Here is a 12,280-nt window from a genome sequence, read left to right as displayed (position 1 = left end):
AGGCCTATTGATCTGATCTTAGGGATGAAAAGCTTTAAAACAGATCTTGAAGGAAAGGAATTTCTATATAGTAAATAGAAAAAAATAAATAATGAATTAAAAACAATCCCTTGAATGTGGCATGCAAATCTGGTACTTTGATTTGCTGGAAAAGTGACATCTTGTAAAACCAAACATTTCTGGATCTCAGTGAAGAATCTGCTAAGGTGCAGCACTGTGTTTGGTATGTCCTCAGGAAATCTCCTCTGAGAAGGGGACAACTGGGAAAGTAGGGAAGATGTGAGGAGGAGAAGGGGAGTGAAGTAGGAGTTCTCTAATCAAGTTTACCTGCTAGTTTGGGTGAGGTAGTCAACACTTTTTTCCTCCATGGACTGACATTACAACAGTGCAGTCTGCAGTGCTTAGTCCTGTGCAGAAACGGAAGGCACACGTGGTGTGGTTTCTCTCTTGTTTTGCTGTCTCCAGAGTTTTAAATATATGACATTTTGGCTGAAAGTATATATTTTTATAATAGATGTAAAACCACAACTATTGTTCTGGTGTTCAGGGTAAGGTTCTAAAATGACGAACAACTCTGAGAAAGGGAAACAATGTAGGAGGGAAAAAAAGACAATGCAAAAAGTAGAAATGCAAAAATAAGCACCACTCGGCAACCTTCTCACTGTTGTGGTTCTGGATCTCTATCTCATTTTGGGGTCAAACTCCTGTATGTCAGTACCTGTACCTAAAGGGAAAGAAGGAGCCCTGTACACCTCTCTGCTGCCCTGTGGCCTGGGCAGGAAGACTTGCCCAGGAAAGAGCCAAATGAGATTTCCTCAAGGGTGGTGAGGGTAGCATGTAGTTGTGGCTGTGTTCAGGTCACGTCCTACAAGCAGAAGTATAGACAGATGGGTTGGTTCAGGTTTCTGGGAGCTCTGGTTCCCTACACAGTGTTTCACTTCTCAGTGTTGGCCCTGCATGTGCTCCCCTTGCACACCGGGGACTTCCAATGCTCATCGGCCCTTCAGGCTCTGAAGAAATAAGCACATTTCCCTGGTGGTAAACCTGGGCCTTCCAGACCTCTTTGGGTCAACTGATATAGGATAAATGACATTCAGAAAATATAAGTTGCCTTGTATTCATCCATGAAGGACAAATACTTGATCAGTAAGAAGTGGCTACATGGTGTCTGCGCAGGCCAAAGAAGTGACTAGAGATAAGCAGTTCCCTCTGACCTGTCTGTGAAGGACTGCGGTTGGAAGGAGAGGAATTTCTCTGAGAGAGGCAACAGAAAGGTACATGCTGATAAAGTCCCTTACAAATACAGAAATTATGTAGGCAAGACAAAAAAAAGAAAGCTTTAGACAAATGAGAGAAAGGTAAGGATATATTTTTTGAGGGGAAGAAAGTATTCTTTGATGTACAGAATCAACCAAAGCTAGAGGAAGCTGCTTACAGGAGGAAGAAAAGCATGTTCGTCATGCAGAGGAAAAGCTACACACGCAAAACTAGTAGGAAAATTAAACCATGGCTTGATGTATGGTTATTTCTTGTTCTGTGTGGATAATTTTAAAGTAATGCTTAACTTTGATGTTGGAGATCACTTCTGCAGAGCCTGTGGCTGTCCCTGAGGAGATCAGCTGAAGCCAGAATGCCTTTGAGGAGCAGCTTTTTGGACATATTGTGGTTTAGCCGCTAAAGGACTTTGGATGAGCTGGGACTCAACGTAGGGCATATACTGTTTGGTGGGGGAAGGGATGGGACGACTTCTACAGGAACATTACCAGAAGTGATGAGAGTACTTAAAAACATTGTAGCTGCCTAGTGAGAAGTGGTCTGGGTCTATGGCAATCATGCAGATGTCATAATTCAGTGAGTAAAGCTTAAAAAGTTGAAGTTAAAAAAGTCCTAGGTGAAATAAAAAGAATGGGATGTAAAAGTAATCCCAGTGCAATGTGAGTTCAATAAGTAGATCTGGGAGAGCAGAAAAATTTAGGATCATAGGATCATAGAATAGTTTGGGTTGGAAGGGACCTTAAAGATCACCTGTCCCATGGGCAGGGACACCTCCCACCAGACCAGGCAGTTCAAGGCCCCATCCAACCTGGCCTTGAACACTTCCAGGGATGGGGCATCCACAACTTCACTGGGCAACCTGTGCCAGTGTCTAATCACCCTCATTGTGAAGAGTTTCTTCCTAATGCCTAATCTAAATCTTTCCCCTTCCAATTTATAGCCATTCCTCCTCATCTTATCACTACATGCCCTTGTAAAAAGTCCCTCCCCAGCTTTCTTGTAGGCCCTCTTCAGGTACTGTAAGGCTGCTCTAAGTTCTCCCCAGAGCCTTCTCTTCTCCAGACTGAACAAGCCCAACTCTCTCAGCCTGTCCTTGTATGGGAGGTGCTCCAGCCCTTTGATCACCCTTGTAGCCCTCCTCTGGATGCATTCCAACAGCTCCATATCCTTCTTATGTTGGGGATTCCACAACTGGACACAATACTACAAGTGGGGTCTTGTGAGAGCGGAGTAGAGAGGGTGAATCACCTCCCTCGCCCTGCTGGCCACGTTTCTTTTGATGCAGCCCGGGATACAGTTGGCCTTCTGGGCTGCTGGCACACATTGCTGATTCACGTCAAGCTTCTCACCAGTCAGCATCCCCAAGTCCTTCTCTATGGGACTGCTCTTGATCACGTCATCCCCCATCCTGTATTGAAACCACGGATTGCCTTGACCCAGGTGTAGGACCTTGCACTTGGACTTGTTGAACATCATGAGGTTCATACAGGCCCACTTCTCCAGCTTGTCCAGGTCCCTCTGGATGACATCCTGTCCTTGTGATGTGACAACTGCACCACTCAGCTTGGTGTCATCTGCAAACTGGCTGAGGGTCTACTTGATATCACTGTCAATATCATCAATGAAAATATTAAACAGCACTGTTCCAAGTTCAGACCCCTGAGGGACATCGCTTGTCACGGATCTCCATCTGAACATTGAGCTGTTGACCACTACTCTCTGAATGCGACCATCCAACCAGTTTATTATCCACTGAGCAGTCCTCCCATCAAATACATATCTCTCCAGTTTAGGGAGAAGGATGTTATGGGGGACCATGTCAAAGGCTTTACACAAGTCCAGACAGACCACATCTATTGGTTTTCCCATGTCCACTGCTGCGGTTACCCCATCATAGAAATCCACATGGTTGGTCATACAGGGCTTGCCCCTCATGAAGCCATTCTGGCTGCCTTTAATCACCTCCTCGTCCTCCACATACTTTAGCATAGCTTCTAGGAGGATCTGTCCCATGATCTTCCCAGGCACAGAGATGAGGCTGACATGTCTGTAGTTCCCAGGGTCATCTTTTCTGCCCTTTTTAAAAATAGGCACAATGTTATCCTTCTTCCAGTCACCAGGGACTTCTCCTGACTGCCATGACTTTTCAAATATCATGGAGAGTGGCTTGGCAGCCACATCTGCCCATTCCCTCAGGACTCTGGGATGCATCTCATCAAGTCCCATAGACTTATGTGTGTTCAGGTTCCTCAGGTGGTCACGAATGTGATCTTCCCCTACACTGGGAAGGGCCTTATCCCCCTGGTCTCCATCGTGCTGTCCATTGACTCAGGAGTGATGAGGAGAGCAGTTGCCAGTGAAGACTGAGGCAAAAAAATTGGTGAGTACCTCAGCCTTCTCTTCATCTGTTGATACGAGGTCACCATTTTCATCCATCAGTTGGGGTATACTTTCTTTAACCTTCCTTTTCTGGTTGATGTACCGGTAGAAGCCATTCTTGTTATTCTTTGATTCCCTTGCCAAGTTCAGCTCCAGCTGTGCCTTGGCCTTCCTGACCTCATCCCTACATAACTGGGCAGTGTCCCTGTACTCTCCCCAGGTTCCCTGTCCCTGCTTGCACTACCTGTGCAGTTCCCTCTTGCTCTTCAGTTTAACCAGCAGGTCTCAACTCAACCACGCTGGTCTCTTCCTTTCCTTGCTCAATTTCCTACATCTGGGGACTCGGCACTCTTGTGTTTCATGGAAAGCATCCTTAAATATTTGCCAGCTCTGTTCTGCTCCCTTGTCCCCGAGGACCATATCCCAGGGGATCCTACTGAGTAACTCCTTGAAGAGCTAGAAGTTTGCTTTCCTGAAATTTAGGGTCCTGACTATATTTCTCGCCTGTCCTATATCCCTCAGGACCTTGAACTCCACCAGTCCATGATTGCTGCAGCCCAGGCTGCCTGGGCTTGATCTTGACGTCACTGATGAGCTCACTTGCACTGGTGACCATCAGGCCCAGTATTGCATCTCCTTGGGTAGAGATGTCTATTACCTGCGTTAAGAAATTGTCTTCGATGCACTCTAGGAGTCTCTTGGATTGCCTACAGCTTGCCATGCTACTTTTCCAGCAGATGTCAGGGTGGTTGAAGTCCCCCAGTAGGACCAGAGCTTGAAGCCTCCTGTAGGTGGAGGAAGAAGGCTTCATCTGTAGGCTCCCCTTGATCAGGTGGCCTGTAGTATACACCAACCAGAAAGTTCCTTTTGTTGCCTTGGTCTTTTATTCTCACCCATAAGTATTTAACCTGTTTTTGGCTGTTCTTCAGGGACAGCTCTTCACACTCTAATTTGGCCAAATTTGGAGCTCTCATCCTTGTGCAGGGCCTTATTTGAATCCCAAGCTGTTTCATTCTCCATTTGTAGCATTAAAAACTGGGAAGACTGCTCAAGGGTCAGCAGTAAACTGAGCTCAAAACTCAAGCTGACCTCTAATCTGACTATAAAAACTGCTATCTCTTTGGGACGAGAAGTGTCTTTTTACTGGATTCTAGCACAGAACTGAGATGGTCACGGTCAATCGTTGATAATGATGTGCTCAACGAGACACTCCTTGAGCTAAGTGGAAGCAGCTAGAAAACCTGATTCAGTATAGCTCCTCAGGCTCCGACAGTAAAAAGTAGAGATACATTTGCAAAAGCACCTTTTCAGCAATTTCCTCTCTGTTTTTCAGCTAGTTCAGACCCTGTGGGGATGGCCAGCCTCTCATAGGTTTGAGGATTATGACAGTATTTCTGCGTTCAGCCTGCTGCTGTTCTCAGGAAAGTGCTTACCCTGGGCTGAGGTCCCACTCTGAAGGCAGTGGATGTAGCCAGGCTCTTCATGAAGTCATTGCTTTGTTAAGGAGGTTAAGGACAATAAAGTGAAGTCATGATAAGGTTCCAGCTCTCGACAGTCACAATCATATGTATGACAAACAAGGACTCTATAAACAGAAGTATGTACAAACATAAGTAGGACTACAGTTTTCATCAGCTTTGTAAGAAATACATTTAAAAATACTCCCCAGATCTCAACTATCTGTTGAAACTATCTCGCATGTCTTACATTTACCAGTGAGTTTACAGCAAGGCACCCCTTTTCACGTGTTTGTATTTACCCAAACAAAAACAGCGTTTGGAAATCACTCATTTAACTATCATAATAAAGCAATGTCACCTTCTTTTCACAGACGGGAGAACTGAAGGAACAGAGATGTGAAGTTATCTGCTCAAAACCATTCAGGAGGGCAGTGACAAATCCAGGAACAGAAGCCAAGTGTCCTAAGTTGCTGCCCAACACAGTCTAATACTATAATCAACAAGAAAGTTTGCCTTCTGATGTTACGATGAGGTATGCCATAGCAATGCCTATATATTAATAATTTATCCAAGGGGAACACGTTTGGATGTGTATGCTTACTTATGCTTTTGTAAATAATTCAAAAGAATTCTTTGAATTCTAATTCTGAATTGAATTTCTAATAGTTTTCTGTTTACCTGGACATTTTTTTCCACAAATATTTCTTTGTGAGTCGTGTTTAAAATGTAACAGTTCTCAAAATCTGATTTCTTAAAATTGCTACAAGATCATGTCCAAAAATATCCCAGAATAGCTTCAATAATTCATATTTCTAGATATTTTTGTGTCCACTTTCAGGGACCCGAGCACCTATACTTTGGTTTGTCTTTATAGAGGATGGTGGATTGTGTGTTCCCAATGAGGATGTTCTGAGTGTTGGAAATCACTTCTAGAAATATAGGTCTGAATGTCTTGGAAGCACCAAAAGCTCAGCTCTGGCTCCAGTTTAGCTGGAGAGGAGGCTATGCCAATAGATTCAGGTGCTGCGAACATGGAAGCCTGTTACAGAGTCTAATGCTGCCTGGTGTAAGAAGGACTATCTGTCAGTTTTGGCAAAGGTACAACTTGCTTTCTGTCTCCCCTGGCTATGTCCTCCTATACCAGGTAGGGACACAACACTCACTTTAAACTTTTGGGGTACTAAGCACCAATAGTTACAGTAGCAGCTGGTTTTACTTGCACTTGAAGTTTTGAAGCAGAGCAGCAGCTTTTTGCATGGGATAGGGAGGGTTTCCTTTTGGCTTTCACCTCAATTTGACATAGCCGTGCCTTGGGCTTCCCAGAATAGCACTACTGTCCAATGCTGAAACACCATTGAAGCATTGTCTTAGTAGTAGGTGCTTGGTGATTTATTAGGAGCAATATTAAATCTGATTGGAAAACTGTATTTTTTCGACAATGTTTTCCTTATGCACCTTTACAGTTTCCAAATCTCGATTTTCAGCAGTTTGCCTGAACACAGGTGGTGAGCATGCTCAAAGAATGTGTCAGATTAGCTGCAATCCATCCTATAAAGTATCTGCAATTCATCCATGCTTCTCCCACCAGCAGGTGTCATTCTGGAAAAAGGAAAATATTGTAAATCCCTGAACTGGAGAATTTGGCTGCAAGAAATAAGAAGAAAAGATGTTTGCTTAAAATATAGCTTTTGAAGGATACTTTATTCTGATGAAAAACCAAGCCACAGCTGACTGGTCTGCATGAAACAGTCTATGAATATTTTCTAATAATCTCTGTGCACCGTGCAATCATGACATACAACCAACAAAGGGCAGAAGGTTGGTAAGGGAAACCAATGTCCAGCTAAAGCTGTCTTCTGCCTTTCACTCTTCTCTGTGGTATCTTTACCACTGCTGACTCACCCCCCATGACTATAAAATCAATGATATTCACGAATCTTTATGATGAGCTTTGGTTTCCCCCAAAGGACACACAGAATGAAGATGTTGAATTCAGATCTCATTTATTTCAAAGAAAACTTGAGGTAATCTCATTGAAGCAACTGAAATCAGAGAATTGCTTGGGATTTAGTGTGCAGTAACCAAAAGTAGTATTTCACTTTCTACTCTGTAAGTGAACCTCAAACAGAAAATATTCACATAATAATTTAAATGTCTATTATAATATTTATGTTTGCCTTTAAGTGTTCATCTGGTTATTAGCTGCAGCCTCCTTTAATATGAAGAGATTATTTTTGATTTCTCATGATCACAGAAAGCTGAGTTATAAAGAACCAAGACCCTCCTTGTTCATTGCTGAGGACTTCTGGTCTACTGAGTCTAGTCTGCTGGCTGTTGATTACAAACTTACCATGAAAGCCATGCAGAAGGTGTCTTGCCTACCCTACTGGAAGGTTGTTCTAACCCATCACAGCTCTATCTTTTAGCCTAAATTTATTCAGAGCCCTGGTGTCTATATGGTCCTTTTACATTAAACAGGTTTTTTCCCCTCTATGGTGGTTTTCTCCAAGCTGATGTATTTAGGAAAATCCGTGAAACTCCCTTTCGGGCCCAATTTTAGTAAGCCAGAGGTCCTAGACTGTAGGTCAACATGCCATGCAAAATCTTACATGATGGCTTCTCTCATCCAACGTTTACTTTCCATGGGAGCAGGCTGCGGGCTGAGGTGGGGTGTTGTGGGAGGCCATGTCATCCCTTTTCTTACCATTTCCATCAGCTGGGAAGTTTGGGCCCACGCATCTTAGATGAAATTAATAAAATTTACAGTTTTCTTTCAGAAGCTTAGTTTTTCATCCTCAAGTTACTTTAAGTTAAATTGATCTTTTTTTAAACAAAGGCAAGTAGGAGTGTGCATCCTTCGTTACTGCCTTGCATGCAACACTAATGCAACAGCTTCCACATCCTACTAGAAATACTTCATCTGATATGTCTTAGTGCTGTGTCTGCCTTTCCAATGTCTTCATCGCAGTCATCTTCCAGTTGACTGGGTTTATCTTCTCCTCAGCACTAGAAGTGCTTCTACAAAGGACTGTTAGCTATTGTGATACGATACTCCACCTAAACTCTTCCTGGAATCAAAGGGAAATTTGCTTGTGGAAAGACATGAGAACAAGCTCCAAGGCTTGGCTGCGAGAAGCAACTTCTAAAAATTTCACATTTTTAGAATTTGCAATTACAACAAAGTGATGTAAAATAATTGTACTGTAGGCAGCCATGTCTTTTTCCACAAGGTATTTAACTGCAGACTTGACAATGCTTTTCTTGTGAATGATATCAAGCACTTGGTTGCTGAATCAGAAAAAAATTAGAATTGAAAACTTCATGCTAAAATAGCTAAAAGTTGTAGTCTTGCTTTTGCATGAAGCCTGTATGACTGTTTTCTGACTTTTCAGTAATCAACTTTGAAAATGTAGTGACAGTCTAAAAATAGATGAGAAGAAGTATAGGAGAATTGTGAATGTCACCAATTCATTATGCTCTTTGTTTTCATAGGACCTCGATAAACAGCAGTGATGATCTCCAACAGGTTTTGTACAGTAAAGTAGGAGATTTAGACAAAATTTTATACAGTAAATGACAAGATTTAGACAAAACTACTTCTTTGGAGTTTTGACAGGTTTTTTTCATTTTCTGGCTAAGTGAAATAAGATAAAATTTTATTTATTTTTTTTTTAATTTTAGTGTTTTATTATTTTTAGAAGAAATTAATGTACCTAAACATAGACCTCCTATGTCAATTTAGAGCCCTTGGGGGATGCCACCTTGCATCTCACTGACAGTTCAAATGTGCGGTTCTTCTGTAGGTCCTACATATCTGCCAGCCCTGCACAGATAGCCTGGATTTCAGCAGGCATTAAGTGCCTTCTTTTAGGCATATGAATTTCTCTGTTAGTTAAATGCTGTAAAAGATAACATGGGTCTACAAACGTTTAACTTTTTAAAATTTAAATGTTTTAAAAATAAAGATAGCACAGCTGCGAAGGTAATTCCATCTAAGGTGTTTTATTTAAGTTTAACAAGACATAGAGGCAGGAAAGTAATTTTGTATCTAACAAGAGGAGAGTTATTGTGTTTAAGGGGATGCCATCAGGAGTCTGTTTTGAATTATGGTGGCTGAGCTGAACCTGAGCGTGAGTTGGGAGCTGCTGTTGCCGAGGGTATGCACCACGAAAGGCCCTGGCCAGAAATCTGGGGCTTTGCATCAGGAATGTAGCAGTCTGATGTTCAAAACTGTTGGGAGTCTGGCAAAAGTAAGCTTAATTCCTCAGTTTGGGGCCTGATGCAGCAAACTAATTTCGCTGACGAAAGCAGTAATTTCAGGTACCAGGGCATTCAGCTAGAGGGAATTCAAGAAATACTTGCATTAATTACATAGGCAATTAGAAACCTATGTTAATCAGGTCCATTTTTGATGGTCTACTGAATAGGAGGGAAGTTAAAAAGCTTGAATATATTAGTTGGTGTAGTTATATATGAAATGTTCAGTGTGGAGTTCAGTATTACCAAATAGTTCTTTTATAACAAGAACAATTTGTCATGTATATATTATAAGAAAAATTATATATTGTATATGTATAACTCATCTTAAAATAAATCTAAAGCTATTGGAAGGTAGGAAATCCTGGATAAAATTCACCACAGGCATTAATTAGGTTTGTATAGACAGAGAACACTTTCCCATGAGCTTTATTTATTAATTAGTCACTAGCATTATGATTGATAGGAATTTGGACTATTTTTGTGGTAGTCTGAAAAATCAAGTTGTTACAGAAAAAGCTATGATATAGGGTGACTCAAAACTATCATAAAATATGTTATAGTAGTGTACAATTTAAATTTTATAATTTGCAAATAAAGCAGGTGAACCGTTTTTGTATACTCATCTGTTTTAAAGTCTTTATCAATCTTTTTCGGGATGAACTCCCAAGGCATGGCTGTGATGGTTGTTTGAAACGAGAAAGAGATGCCCTCTTGTTGTCATTCATTTCACTGATCACTGGGAATGTGAGCCTGAATGAAGGCGTAGGAAGACTCCAACAGAGAATGGGGAATGGCTTTTCCCTTCGGAAGGGTATAATGGCATTTTTAATGTTTCTACCAAATACTGGGGCATGTGATAAAACTTTATGGCTTGTGAATAAGTTGAAAGACTGTGAAATGGGAAAGAATGCACATTAAGAGAAGCCTTGGAGAGCTACAACCTAAGCACCCTGACATTTGCTACCAAGGCCGCAGAATATCTCTTGAGTTATTGGAACCATCTCAAATGACTGGGGTTTTTTTTGATACAATTTACCAGCCCCACTAAGCTCCCTGAGCCAGACCGGGAAAGGACATTCATTAATGTTAGTCCAGGGTACTGAAGTGTATTCTGGGTGGTGAAACATTCAGTTTATGGAATTAGCTACAGAATTCAGATTTAAAAAAAAAAGGCAGCAAGAATTTGTACCTGGGAGGTGGTACATGTTTTAAAAAACGCTGTTTAAAAGATAATGTGCTTATATCTAAACTCTGTTATCTGCAGCATAAAAGTTTACCATTTTATATATATTAAGTAACATATCTATATGATGAAATGTGAAATACATAACTAAAATAATGACTAAAAGTAATAAATATGTAAATATTACCTAAATCACATGCGTAAACAGTAAATAAACTGGTTCATTTGTAGAGGCTACAGAAAACACTTTAAAATTTTATATAGTCATCCCCATCCCCCCATTTCTATTATAATTGTAGTTTTAGAGCTAATTTGTCTATTCATTTTTTAATATTTGCCGTTGTGTTAAATTTTACTGAGGAGCAGTTTAGTTTGTGGAAACTGTTAAACTTTCTCCCAACTGCGGTTCATGTTGTTTAAACAAGAAGTCCTTGAGTATTTATCCCAAATACCAATATTTTTACCCCAGTGGCAGCTGTGTATTTGTGGTCACCCCATGGCAATGTGTGTGAAGAATGTATACAGTGGCAGTGTATACTCTCTTCCAGAGAGCACCAGGAGGAAAACTGGATGCCGTCAACCCACACATAACTTGCTCCTCTTGGTCTCACCTAGACAGCACTTAAATGATAGTTTTTGTTTAGGGATAAGAAAGACATTGCTTATGTTCCCTGAAACAGGCTAAAAAGACCAGCTCTTCTGACACACAGCTTTACACTGAACATACACGGAACTGTGTCATTATTAATTCTGAAAATGTGTTTACAACGGTTAGGTAAAATATTTAGTTACTATTTAAATATTTTGATGCATTATGGCTCATACACAAATTTTAGATGTCTACTGCCCTTAACATTTCCAATTTAAATAGCTGTTTTCATTAAGATTTTTAGTGATACAAATTAATAACAAAAGGCAGTTAATACAGAGTGCAGTTATGAGACCAAAATACATGTGGTTTAAATTTGAAGAATTAAATGTTAGTATTTCCCTATAGAGAAAGGTTTTTTTGGGCAGTGGTGTACTGACATTATCACCACCCACAGAGAAGGGGACCTGTTGATCCTATTGGTTAAGCAGAAATTCAAAAAAGGAAGAATTTGGGTCTAGAGGTTTTGCTTGGTGTAAATGAATCATATAGGAAAAATGCTGATACCCAGAGTCATCGTAGTGACTTTTTCTGATGGTTAGAAAGAGAAATAAGCATGCAATATTTTTGTCAAGTTAGAGGGTTTAGGTCGCTTGCTAGGTGAAATCTGTCTTGGTTATTAATATAGTGGAAAGTTAAATTATGACTATGAGACTATGATAATAAGTGCTGTTGTAAATTAGAAATTATTTTCTGTGGCCATTAAGAATGATAATCCAATGTGTTAACTACTGGGCTGAAGGGCTACTAAGAAAGTAAATGTGGCAAGAGGATATAATAAAAGAAAAATCTATGTTTAAGTAGGTGTTTCTGAATGCTACCATACTTCTTTTGTCAAATCATGTCTGTTAAGATAAAGGTAAGCAAGCAGCATTCATTTAGCAGTAAATAGTGCTATCTGTACCTCTGGATTTCTGTTTAAGCAAACCTTTATAATAATTTTATTGGACCTAGCTAGAAACAAATCTATTAAAAACAACAATTACTAATTTGCCACTACTTAATATTAGTTTAATCTGACAACTCTGGTATGGCTTCGCCTATTATTCCTGGAAGAAATTACATAAAAATGTG

At 40.6% G+C, this 12,280-nt stretch overlaps 1 long non-coding RNA gene across 4 annotated transcripts in view; it reads left to right on the top strand.

Annotated features, from left to right (window-relative positions):
* The window catches only part of LOC128851665 (uncharacterized), a 35,520-nt gene extending 23,508 nt beyond the window's left edge, over positions 1 to 12,012 (top strand). For all 4 annotated transcript variants that reach the window (XR_008449083.1, XR_008449087.1, XR_008449088.1 and 1 more), the window contains exons 6-7: positions 5,486 to 5,646; positions 5,953 to 12,012. This is a non-coding gene — a long non-coding RNA (uncharacterized LOC128851665). The remainder of the gene's footprint in view (positions 1 to 5,485; positions 5,647 to 5,952) is intronic.
* Positions 12,013 to 12,280: the final 268 nt, after the last annotated feature.

This window comes from Cuculus canorus, chromosome 1, assembly GCF_017976375.1.
Source record: "Cuculus canorus isolate bCucCan1 chromosome 1, bCucCan1.pri, whole genome shotgun sequence".
NCBI lineage: Eukaryota > Metazoa > Chordata > Aves > Cuculiformes > Cuculidae > Cuculus > Cuculus canorus.
Note: the sequence above shows the minus strand (reverse complement) of the source record. Positions and strands in the feature narration are given on the sequence as shown.